We start from the raw sequence: 13225 nt of genomic DNA, 5'->3' as shown, positions 1-13225 counted from the left end.
TTCTTTATTCATCCATTCAAAGCAGCCTCTTGAACATCCGTCTGTTCAAAGCATAGTATTGGGGCTCCAAGGGAGATAAAGGATGAATCAAACATAGACGCTGTCTTCTAAAGACTTATAGGCAGATGGGCCTGTACATAAAACTATACTTCCTGGCGTACAGAGAGGTTTACTTCAAAAGTTGGTGCATAACGTGAAAAATGTAACTAGTCAAAATGACCTTCGGAAAACCCCTAAGCAGGGTGGCCCTTTGGAGACCAACATGGTGCCCTTCAAATGCAGCACGGGTGGTTTTTCTCCAACTTTGGGCAGAATGCTCCTTCTTGGGGTGAGTCTCAGATGTGGCTGGCTGGCAGTTAGGGGCAATCTTGTTTGAATAAATCCTGGAATCACATTGGGCACAGGGGACATGGCTCCCAACTCTGGCTTGGTGCAAGGCATGTGCTCTGTGAGTGGGGTGTGGGGGTGGTGCAGGGGGACCACCTGGACTGTTTAAACAGAGGTCAGTCCTCACTCACACTGTCACTCTCTGATCTCTCATTTGCTAGTCTAAATTTTCTTAGGGTCAATATGTGTATATGAGACCACAGTCAGCAACGTGAAAGGTGATAAGACAGATCCCCCCAAAATCCCCAAACCAACCCTGTTGTCATTGAGTCAATTCCAATCATAATGACCTTATGGGACAGAGTAGAACTGCCCCATGAGTTTTCCAGGGAGAGGCTGGTGGATTTGAACTGCTGACCTTTTGGTTAGCAGCCATAGCTCTCAACCTCTGTGCCACCAGGGCTCCAAGACAGACACAGGCAACCCCAATGGAGAGAAAACGAAGAAATGAGAATATCAAGAAATTGTGAAAAGTTTGACTACCTTCAAAATAATTGTAAAAATTGCCAGAGAACATTTACCAAACTATATTATCTTCCACTATATGAGACACGATGAGACTAAGGATCCTAAGCTCAAAAATGTATGATCTAGCCTAGTGGTTCTCAACTGGGGGTGGTTTTGCCCTTCAGAGGACATTTGGCAAAGTCTGGGCACAGTTTCTTTTTTAATTGTGCTTTAGATGGAAGTTTACAGCTCAAGTTAGTTTTTCATAAAAAATTTATATACATATTGTTATGTGACCCTAGTTGCTATCTCTATAATGTGACAATACACTCCCCCTTTCCACCCCGGATTTCCTGTGTCCATCCAACCAGCTCCTGTCCCCTTCTGCCTTCTCACCCTACCTCTGGACAGGAGTTGCCCATTTAGTCTCGTGTGTCTGCTTGAACTAAGAAGCATACTCTTCACGAGTATTATTTTATGTAGTATAGTACAGTCTAATCTTTGTCTGAAGAGTTGGCTTTGGAAATGGTTTTAGTTCTGGGTTAACAGACAGTCTAGGGGCCTTGTCTTCTGGGGTTTCACTGGTTTCAGTCAGACCATCAAGTCTGGTATTTTTACGGTCTGGGCACATTTTTGATTGTCACATCTAGTGGGTAGAGGCCAAGGATGCTGCTAAACATCCTACAAGGAACAGGACGGCCCCTGACAACAAAGAACTACCCGGCTCATAATGGCAATGGGGTTGAGATTGAGAAGGCTTGATTCAGAAGGCGAGATAGGATATCTTTATAAAAAAAACACAGTAAAAGGTAGTGAGAGTCATAACGGAGAAAAATTACGTTCTTAGCCCTGCAGTATGTCTGGCTGAGAAGATAGGAGAAGGTGTTATGGGAGAGATAGACTATGAGTTTGGATTTAAAGGATGGGAAAGATCTCAGTAGGTGGAGGTGAGTGAAGGGTGGGTCAAGGAGAAGGAATAGCATGACCAAAGGCGTTGAGGTAGCAGAACGTAGGATGTCACATCCTTCATGGTTCCCAATCATTATGGCTTTTCTTTCTCCACATCTTGGACCAGTTGGTTCCCAGCTATAATCCCAGCCCAGCCTCAATCTTCAGGCCCAATCCCAACTTCACGAGAAGAGGATTTGCAGAGCTCTTTCTCATTGCTCCAGCCTTAGCATCAAGCCATCCTTTTGCTGGCTTAGCTTTGTTCTGATATTTGAGCTTTTGTCTTGTTTTGCCTGTGCCTGAGTTAATTTATCCATTTGTTTGCTCTTTCATTCATTCTTTCCCGAAAACTTCCTAATATGTGCCAGACACAACAGATACAAAATTGAAGAAGATATTGCCACTGCCTTCTAGGAGGTTATAGTTTTGATAACCTTCCTGATGATGCAGTACTTCTAGAATGGTATTCTGCCTGGCCTTTGCCAGTCTCCCTAGCCCACCTTTCACACCTGGTGCCTTGGATGCTCTTCCTTGACCCTGACTTCTGACTTAGACTTCCCTGCATCACCAGCTCTGGGAATCCCCATTTACCAGCGTTCTTTACCTTGACCCTGACATCCCCTCCAGCTTGCTGGCTGCTTGGTGACTGGTGCGTGTCTGCTGTTGACCACCTGGACTGTGTTCTGCCTGCCCATGGAGACTTGGATTCAATCCTCTCTCTGCCAGTCTTTAGTTGTACGGCCCTACTTAACTTCTTAGAACTTCAGATTTCTCATCTGTGAAAGTAGGGGATTTGGACAAGATCTCCAAGGTCATGCCTGTTCTAAAATTATGTGGTTTTATTTTAATAGAATAATTGGAAAAAATATGTTCCACATCTGCATATGATACTGAAATATGGAAAGGTCAGTTTAGGACTTTTAGTCAGGTAGACAGCAGGCTGAATAGACACTTCCAATGCTTATATGGCTTGCTGGCTCTGGCAGAGCCAATTTGTTCATTGACTTATTAAGGACAAAGAAAATCTACCTGAAAACAATGTATTCATCATTGTCCACATGCCAGGCTATATGTGAGGGGCAGAGGCATCAAACGTGAAGAAGCCAGAATGTCTGCTCTCAAGAAGCTTGGGTAAGCTTGCAGACAATTTTAGTAGAATGCAGTCGGTGGTATTACTGAGAGTTTCTCAAAGTGAAGGAGAGGTACAAAGAACAAAGTGAGCAGCTGTGCTGGGGAAGGGATGAAAGAGTGGTCGGGGAGGCCCCCCGGTGAGGAGACCCTTGCAGGGAATACTATCTTAGTCTCTACTGGTTAAGCGCACTGCTGCGAATTGAAAGGTTTGCGGTTCAAACTCGCCCAGCAGCTCTGTGGGAGAAAGACCTAGTGATCTGCTCCTGTAAGGGCTAAGGCCCAGAAAACCCTATGGGGCAGTCCTACTTTGTCACATCAGGTTCCTGTGAGTTGAAATTGACTGGATAGCACACAGCAAGCAGCTCCCAAACAGTGCAAGGGCTATCCGGGCAGTATCTTTTGATGAGTCTGCTCTTTTCTACAAATATATTAAAGGTAATTGGAGTTACAACAGCAGATGAGCCAGCGAGCACCAGACTTTGCTATGGACCAGCTACATGTGATTCATGTACTCTTCATGGCAGCGGATGATTCAGATTTCAAATGGTGTGTGTTTTCCTGCAATTGGCCCAGGGGAGGAAATGCTGTTAAGCAGAGCCTTAGAGATGGATTTATGGGCACATGCTTCAAGCTTTTAGATTACTTGTCACATTAGCAGTTGTGGAAAAGATAAGGGGTAGAGGAAGGAAGAGGCCAGGGACTCTTGGTTTGCAAACAAGGTCATAATCACAAACTCAGGACTTTGAAGTAAAAAAATCCCAGTTCCTGCTTACGGATCATTTACCCAGGGAACATAGTACTGGGTTGTTCATATAGCAAGCTCTCAAGAAACATACATCAACAAATGGTTATCTATGAGTCAGAATAGACTCAACGACAATGGGTTAGTTAGTTATAGAAATATCACTGTCATACGTACTAAATAAATATTTGTAGAATAAACTAATTTGTTTAATAAAATGACAAAAGAACAACCAAATAACCTATGTGAGCATTTGATTGCTTTGACATAGAAATATTGATTAACCCCTAACCACACATTATGTGAATGCATCTTTCCATGAATATCTAGCTTGCCAAAGCCATCCAATGGAACAATAATTTTTGTCTTTGTAAAATGTTTGCTTGTTAAAGAAAAGAGGAATGAAGAGGTTTGTTTGCCTTTGTGTCTTGCTGGCTACTCTTCTAGCTGCCTTCCTCTACTGCTTTTCTTTTATACCAGACACATGCATGTGCACACACAACACACATCTTTGTAATAACTGTCCATCACTCTTCTGTCATTTTCTCATACTGTGCTGTTTCCATGTCATTGTGATGCTGGAAGCTATGCTGCTGGTATTTAATACATTTATTTACTCTGTATGCTGAGCAAATAATCTGAGAAGCTGGACTATATGAAGAAAAACAAGGCCACGGTATTTTCAGTCACATCATATGCATGCGAAAGCTGGACAATGAATAAGGAGAACTGAAGAAATGATGCCTTTGAATTACACTGTTGGCAAAGAATATTGAATATCCTATAGACTGCCAGAAGAATGAACGAATCTATCTTGGAAGAAGTACAGCCAGAATGCAGCTTAGAAGTGCAGATGGCGAGATTTCGTCTCACATACTTTGCACATGTTATCAGGACTAGTCCGTGGAGAAGGACATCATGCTTGGTAAAGTACAGGGTCAGCAAAGAAGAAGAAGATCACCTCAATGAGATGGATTGACACAGTGGCAGCAACAATGGGCTCAAGTATAGCAATGATTGTGAGGATGGCACAGGGCTGGGCAGTGTTTTGTTCTGTGTACAAAGAGTTGCTATGAGTTGGAACCAACTCGATGGCACCTAACAACAACAACAACAACATATGATACTGTGGAACTGGAGACCAAAAGTTGACATTATAAATGGGTTAAAGGTAACACATCTCCTCTCCATATTTATGCTGTTATGGGTGTGCACCAGGTGGACATTTGAATCAGTTTAGAACTATAATAGCTAGAATAAGCATGAAAATCTTCGTTTTATTAGGGAGGTTGGGAAAGGAACAAGACAAAGGAAAAAAAGAGCTCTTGTGCATTGTTTACTTCTTAATTTTTTATTATAAGGATGTAGCATTCTTAATAAATGGCATTGGCAAACTGCAATTTTTTTTCACAAGTGCTCTATTTTTTATCACAGGAGAAAAAAAAAGTACATAAACCCAATCCTCTTACTGTATAACTGGGTAAGTGAGAATCACATCTAGGAAGGTCGAAAAAGGTCTTTGTGTCTGTATGTGTGCGCGTGTCTGTATAAGTGAAAATTGTCTCCCCAGGCATCACCCAGACCAAAATGTCGCAATTACAGGTCCAATGTCTTCAGATCAGTCCAAGCTCTACCTTTTGGATCCTACCTTTTTCTTTCAAACCACTCATAGAGAATTTGGGGAGCACTCAGTTGAACAGAATGCCCCATCCGAAAATGGCCAAAGCAATTCTCAGAAAAAGATTAAAAAAAAAAAAGGTAGAAAGTTACCTAGAAAATGAGAAAGGAAGAGGAAAAAACATTACGTTAGAGTGAATTTCTAAGTCTTTAGCTCATCTTCACTCAATTTACTGATGAAAGTCATTCAGTACACTGGGCTTAGTGGCTAAATCTAGACCCCAACTCCCTCTCCAAAGGCCTATACCTTTCTTTTAACTTTGGCTTATCCTTCCTCAGATCCCTGAATTAATTTTCCCCATTCTCTCTCAGGTGTCTTTGCATCACCTTTTCTAATTGGTTTTCCTCACCAACTGGGCAATGTCTACAGGTGCGTTCTAGACATGGAATAGAGGTTTGCTTGCTGAGGGGTAAGGCCACCATTTATAAACAAGGTACAAGGAAGAAAATGGCAATAAATAAAACAGGCCCTAGTAATCGGATTCTTGAAGACTCAGGTAGTATTTGGAAGAATAAATTGGCTTCAAATATTCGTGCAATTACAACTGGTTGTGAGATGGTGGATGGTGGTGAAAGTGCTAGAATTCCAATTAAGGTCCATTTATCCAGTTAGGATACGATTGAAATTAGTTAATAGGTATTTAATGTCTTAAAAAAAATATTTGAAATAAAAAAATATTTTTTAAAAATATTAAAAAAATATGTTTTTGAAATAGGTCTGATCTAATCTAAGGTTCTGCTTATCTCTGAAAGCCTTTGTGTGTGTGGGCCTTAGTGTTACAGTCTATGGCCTATTCTTTTGTATCTAAAAACCCCTAAGGGGAAAAACCCGTTATTGGTGATCCTCTGCCTGGATGTAAACCTTTATAATATTTCTGACTGGTGGGGTTCAAGGCTCCCAGGAGAGTGGTAGGTGCCTTGCTTGGGATGGGAAGAGGATTGTTGGCTGCTATTCTTGTAACTATCTATGGTGTTGTTAGCTGCCGTTGAGTTGGCCCCCAACTCATGGCGACCCCAGTCCTGCAGCATCCTCATGATTAGACCACGGTGACCTGTAGGGTTTTCACTGGCTGATTTTCACAAGTAGATCAACAGACCTTTCTTCCTGGTCCATTTTAGTCTGGAAGCTCCACTGAAAACCTGTTCAGTGTCACAGCAATACGCAAACCTCCACCGACAGATGGGCAGTGGCTGTGCAGAAGGGGCAATGGTGGAAATCGAACCCAGGTCTCCTACACGGAAGGCGAGAATTCTACCACCGAACCAACTAACTTAGCTTGAGGAAAGAATGGGGGATGTTTAGAGAATGTTCTAGAGTAGTGCTTTTCAAACTTTAGTGAGCAGCAGAACCACTTGGAGGGATCCTTACAACACAAACTGCTGGGCCCACCCTTAGGGTTTATGATTCAGTGGGTCTTGGATGGGACCCGGAAATTTGACTTTCTAACAAGTTTCCAGGTAAACACTGATGTTGCTGGTCCTGAGACCTCTCTTCAACAACCGCTGCTCTAAAGCTTAGTGAGGTTGGAGAAGGAGGAGAAGGAGAGGGCTAGCGGGGCTGTCTGTAACACCTGAATGAGCAACATTGCTTTATTTTATGTGCTAGCACTCTGGTACCAATATATTTTCCCCATTATTCTTTTTCTTAGTGTTTTGTGTTAAGATACAGAGAGTTCCCTTGGAGCATTAGCTACCGTGTACCAACTTGGTCTTCATCTTCCTGGAAAGTTGAGTGTTTTCTTTCAGGCTGCCTCTGCTCTTTTGTCCAGAAGGTCTTGTCAGTGGGCGTCACTGATGACTGGGACTAACTACAGAAGAACAAAGGACACTTGTGCCCGACAAGCAGTCAAAGAGATGAATGGACCATCTTCTTAGTGTTCCCATGCTCTTAATAAAACATTTACTTTGTTTAAACTGTTTTGCCTAGTTGTGGTCCACTTCTTTGGAGCTCAAAGTGGGGTTAGTGGGATGAACAATGAGGGGGATAATTTGGTGGGCTTAGTTGTGCAACGTGTCTGACTTTTACTGTGAGAAAACTTTGGGAAGATGATGAATGTACGGCTCTGTACAAGAGACGTTGATGTGGAAGCACCGCGGCTAGAGGGCTTTCGTTTAGCGTGATATGACACCTGTAACATCAGAGAGAGACTGGGTCAGGGCAGCAGGACAGGGCTGTGTGGAGGAAAAATATCAGATTTGAAATTGAGTGTCTCCTGCCTCTGTGTGTGTGTGTGTGTGTGTGTGTGTGTGTGTGTGTGTGTGTAGGGCTTGGGCAATTCTTATCGTCATATCAGAGCTGGAATGTCAGTATGAACGTTGAGTGTGCCCATAAATCCACACACCAGGCTCAGGGAGAGGAGCTCTGGTGGCACAATGGTTAAGTGCTCAGCTGCTAACCAAAAGGTTGCCAGTTCAAACCTACCCAGTGGCTCCACTGGAGAAGGACATGGGAATCTGCTCCAATAAAGATTACATCCTAGAGAACCCTATGGAGCTGTTCAGTTCTATCACACGGAGTCACTATGAGCTGAAATAGACTCGGTGGCAGCCAACAACCACAACAGCTCAGGGATAGAATCTTCTGTGACTTCTTTAGGATACCCGGAGATCCAAGCCAATTGAGTAAGGGTCTCTTTCTAAAGTGTATAATAGTATAGTTTACTGGTTGGCCTTCCAAGCAACTGAACTCCTTGAGTTCTCCGGGTTGTGCTCAGAGTCTTGAAGGCCACCTGTGCCAGACCATGAGAAGTTCCCCATCTCCTCCCAAGCGATCGGACCACCTGCAGGAGAAAGATGTAGCTGTCTGCTTCTATGAAGATTACAGCCTTGGAAACCCTATGAGGCAGTGCTACTCCGTCCTGTAGGGTCTCTATGAGTTGGAATAGATGCTATGGCACACAACAATAACAACAAATTCAGAGAGAATTTAATGTAGTGAACAGTCATCCAAAAACTTCCCCAAGAGACAGTGCTGCTGCAATTCCCCAAGGAAAGCTATTTCAAGACTTTGCCTTTATGATAGGGCTTTTTTTTTGGTGTTTTCCTACTCTTTACAGGTCCACAAGTAAACAGCAGAAAAACTGTGAGAACCTCGTTATTTACTGCTATTTCAGCACCTCATCATACATTAAGGAGCCCTGGTAACACAGTGGTTAAGAGCTTGGCTGCTAACCAAAAGGAAGGCAGTTCAAATTCACCAGCCACTCCTTGGAAACCCCGTGGGGCAGTTCTACCCTGTCCTGAGGGTCCCTATCAGTTGAAATCAACTCGATGGCGATGCTCTTTTGGCTTCACACAAACTGACTGACTTTCCACCTCTCTCCTCCTTTCCCTGGCTGCACACCACCAGGTATTGTGTTTCCTTTTTCATTGTCTTTGCCCTTTTCTTCAAGTTTTTTTCCCTGCCACCTATACAGATTTACTGGCCATCAAGACTCTATGTTGAGCAGAGTGTCATTATTTGTGCTCCTCAAGTGGACGTTGTCAAATACTGCTTTGCAAGGCCACCTATGTTGAACCATTTTCTTTCGTTGTTGTTGTTACGGTTGTTTCCACTGCTATTGTTATGTAACAAATAAGCCTGAAAACTCCTTGAGGGCAAAGCCTTGGATTTATACTTGTTTGTATGCTTCAAAATGCTTTATAAATATTAGTTGATTAACTTACCTACTGGATAGTTTTTGCAGCATCATTTTAGACTAGATGTTAACAATCATTACTAAAAAGTTAAAAAAAAAAAAAGGGCCTCTTAAAGGCGATTAATCCGTTTCAGCTGATAGATTTTAAATTGGCCAGCTCTTGTTATTCTTCCAATAAGTTGCTAAGGGAGGTTGGCGGAAAGGAGCAGTCACTTCGGTTTTGGCTTTAATATGAGTAATGGTTAACACGACTGAACCTCTGCAACACGGTAACTGTCATGGATTGAATCGTGTCCCCCCAGAAATGTGTGTATCAACTTGGTTAGGCCATGCTGCCCAGTATTGTGTGGTTGCCCTCCATTTTGTGATTGTAATTTTATGTTAAGAGGACTAGGGTGGAATTGTAACACCACCCTTACTCAGGTCACCTCCCCAATCCAAGGTAAGGGCAGTTTCCCTGGGGTGTGGCCTGTACCACCTTCTATCTCTCAAGAGATAAAAGGAAAGGGAAGCAAGCAGAGAGTTGGGGACCTCATATCACCAAGAAGCAGCACCAGGAGCAGAGCGTGTCCTTGGACCCAGTGTCCCTGCACTGGAGAAGCTCTTAGACCACGAGAAGATTGAGGACAAGGACCTTCCTCTGGAGCTGACACAGAGAGAAAGCCTTCCCCTGGAGCTGATGCCCTGAATTTGGACTTGTAACCTACTAGACTGTGAGAAAATAAATTCCTCTTTGTTAAAGCCATCACCTTGTGGTATTTCTGTTACGGCAGCACTAGAAAACTAAGACAGAAATCATCAAGCTAAATGTGTTTTTCATATTATCTCTAATTTAGCCATTACAACAGCTATGGTGCTGTGATTCTCCTTGCCTCACCGGAGAAGCTGAAACTCCAATATGTTGACAGATTGTAGGTCTCAGAGCTGGGATTTGAACTCCAGGCTTCTTGACTCCAAAGTCCAAACTTTACGGCTTACCGTGCCTGTTCTCAAGCGGTTATTCGAACATTCAGCAGGTGTTCTTTGTACTCGTCAGCTGTGGTGGGAATCAGGGAAAATTGTAGGGTGCTGGTCTAGTGGTTGGGAATGTTGCTCCGGAATCAGCCCAACCAGAGTCTGAATGTCATCCCATCACATAAGAGCTGTGCGATTGGGAGTAAGTGCCTTAACCTTTCTGATCTTCAATTCTGCTGTCTGAAAAATGGGGATAATAATTCGATTCAATGAGATAATGCTAACAAAACACCTAGCACAGTGCTTGTAAGTAGAGTTACAATCCTGCTTTAAAACTACCGAAGATTACTTTAACGAAGATGTCTTAGTCATCTGGTGGTGCTATAACACAAGTGGATGGCTTTCACAACAAAAAAAAATTTAACAAAGGGAAATTTATTTTCTCACAGTCTAGTAGGTTACAAGTTCAAATTCAGGGTGTCGGCTCTAGGGGAAGGCTTCTTCTCTCTGTCGGCTCTGGTCAAGGAGCTTCTCAGGCATAGAGACCCTATGTCCAAAGGACGCGCTCTGCTCCTGGTGCTGCTTTCTTGGTGGTAAGAGGTCCCCAAGTCTCTGCCTGCCACGCCCCAGGGAAACTCCCTTTACATTGGATCAGGGAGGTGACCTGAGTAAGGATGGTATTACAATCCCACCCTAATCCTCTTAACATAAAATTACAATCATAAAACGGAGGAGCACCACACAATACTGGGAATCATGGCCCAGCCAAACTGATATACACATTTTTGGGGGGACATAATTCAATCCACGACAGAGGTGAGTGAGGAAATCAGCAACTGGAGTTCTTTGTAAAACCAGCACTTGGATAGACTGACAGAACTGCAGTCTTGCAAGGTTTGGATGTATATAACAAATCAATATTTTCTAAAATTTTTATTATTTACTTTAGATATAAGAGTAATTGTAAGGCACCTACCAGTTAGCCCTTGTTGTTGTCACGTGTTGCCAAGTCAGTTTCGACTCATAGCGACCCCATGTGTTACAGAGTAGAACTGCTCCAGAGAGTTTTCTTGGCTGTAATCTTTATGGAAGCAGATCTCCAGGCTCTTTCTTCCACAGTGCCGCTGTGTGGGTTCAAACTGTCAACGTTTTGGTTACCAGGCCCGTGCGAACCGTTTGTACCACCAGGGACCTTCCAGTTAATTCTAGAAGGGTGAAAGCAGGTCTGTAAGATGGACACTTAGGGGCATGAGCTGATTCGGTGAATGAAGTGCGCATGATCGTGTGTGTGTGTGACGTTCACATGTATACACACACAATTTCAATCTCCCTTTGTCCATGTAGGGCCCTAGCTGAGTCTTAGGTTCTTGGTGTGGTGACTCCCGAGTCGTTGGGATAGAGTGCTGCCCACACAGAAGGAGGTGCAGGGCAAGTCAGGAATAAGAGGGACCGGGGAATTTGGAAGTTTGCACATTTTATGGAATTTCTTCAGGGGTTTCTGCTCTTTGTTTATTTGCTTGCTGAATGGGCTTACATTGGTGATGGCTTTGTCTATGAAAGACTGCAGTACCAGCAGGAGCACTGTCCTCGCAGTGAGTGGACCTGGGTTAGATTCCTTTCTCTGTCACTTGCTAACTTAGCAACCTGACCCCTGACAGCTGTAAAGTGAGGATAGTAACGACCCCTCCTCTCCTTAGCTATCAGGCTTCTTGTGAGGAGCAAGGAAGGCAAAGGTGAAAAGTACCGAGCCGTACAAATGTTTTTCTAAATGAGTCATCTATAGTCCAGCCTGTAATCCTCTTTGCTCTGCGTGCTGATGGATTTATGGTCCTGCTCTCTTCTCTCCTGTACTATCTCTCCTTGTTTACCCCAAATCTGTGAAAAATAGGAAAGTTTTAAGGATGGATGAAAAAGCGTGTTCATGGTGTTGGCCTTCGTCTGCCAAGCTTGAGCATCTCGGCCCAGCCACGCGCCAGCAACCTTCACCAAACGAAGTCACGGCCATGAGACTACTAAGGGAGGGAGTGGGAACCAGGCCTTTTCATTACGCCATGCTGTGCTTCCTCCAGTTGCTGAACAAGGGAGTAACAGGAGAGAGCCAGGGCCTGAAGAATGGGAGTGGAGGTGTAGACGTAGAAAGGAAAATATAAGTGGGTGCTTACTTCCCTTTCCAGCAGTGGAAACCATTTATACAAACATACATGTTGTTGTTAGGTGCCATTGAGTTGGTTCCTACTCATAGCGACCCTATAGGGCTGCCCTATGGGGTTTCCTACTGCTGACCTTTTGGTTAGCAGTTGGTTAGCAGCTGAGCTCTTAACCACTATGCCACTAGGGCTCCACAAACACACATACATATTATAATACATGCACAATGTAATAAAAAATAGCTATGCAAGTCCTCCAGCTACTCAACACCAAAATTCTTAAATAACTACCTAGAATGAGGAAAGTCTGAGAAAAATTTCTTATCAGACTCCCCTGGTCCAGCTCTTTTGCTTAAAAAAAATTTTTTTTTTTAATTTATAAATTATAGAAAAGAGCAGAGATGAAATTATAATAGTCTCTATTTCCATTGGTTAAAATTAACCACTGTTATTATACTGACATATTTGCTTCCAGTCCTTTTTAAGAAAAGTAGCATATTACTATGTTTATAAAGTTATCAACGTAACAATAAATCTAAAATACTGATATTTTATGTAAGTGTAGATTTTTACAAATGTGAATTTATTTTTTAAATATTAAAAATAGAATATAAGCATGGACATTAGAAATAATTTAATCAATAAAAAAATATAATCATTATCAAGGATGCCAAAGTTACATTTGCTTACTATAAAGAATTCAGTACAAGTGAATGAAAGTTAAAAAAAAAAAAAAAACAAACCCTAAATTTCACTACCCAGAAATAAATGTGACTAACATTGGACGAACATAATTCTTGACATTTTTCTGTGCACATATACAAACAGATGGATAGATAACTACCTAGAAAGACAGAAAAGCTTCTATACAACGGGGTCATATTATGAAGTTATTTTGAAATAAAAAGTATTCAATTTAATTTGACTTGAACTTATAGAAGTAAGACTAAAGAAACTGTTCAATTTCAAATACATTTTTCTTCATCTCAAGAAATATTATTTTATAACAGGGCTTTCTGAAGTTAAGAAAACATTACAAAAACATTGCCGTTGGAATCATAATTTTTGCTGTGAAAGAAGAGGACACCACCACATGCCTTGGTTCTTCTCCCCTTCGCCTCCAGTTTTTGAGAGTTTTATCATCGTTCTTACGT

The sequence above is a fragment of the Loxodonta africana genome, chromosome 26 (genome assembly GCF_030014295.1).
Source record: "Loxodonta africana isolate mLoxAfr1 chromosome 26, mLoxAfr1.hap2, whole genome shotgun sequence".
NCBI lineage: Eukaryota > Metazoa > Chordata > Mammalia > Proboscidea > Elephantidae > Loxodonta > Loxodonta africana.
Note: the sequence above shows the minus strand (reverse complement) of the source record.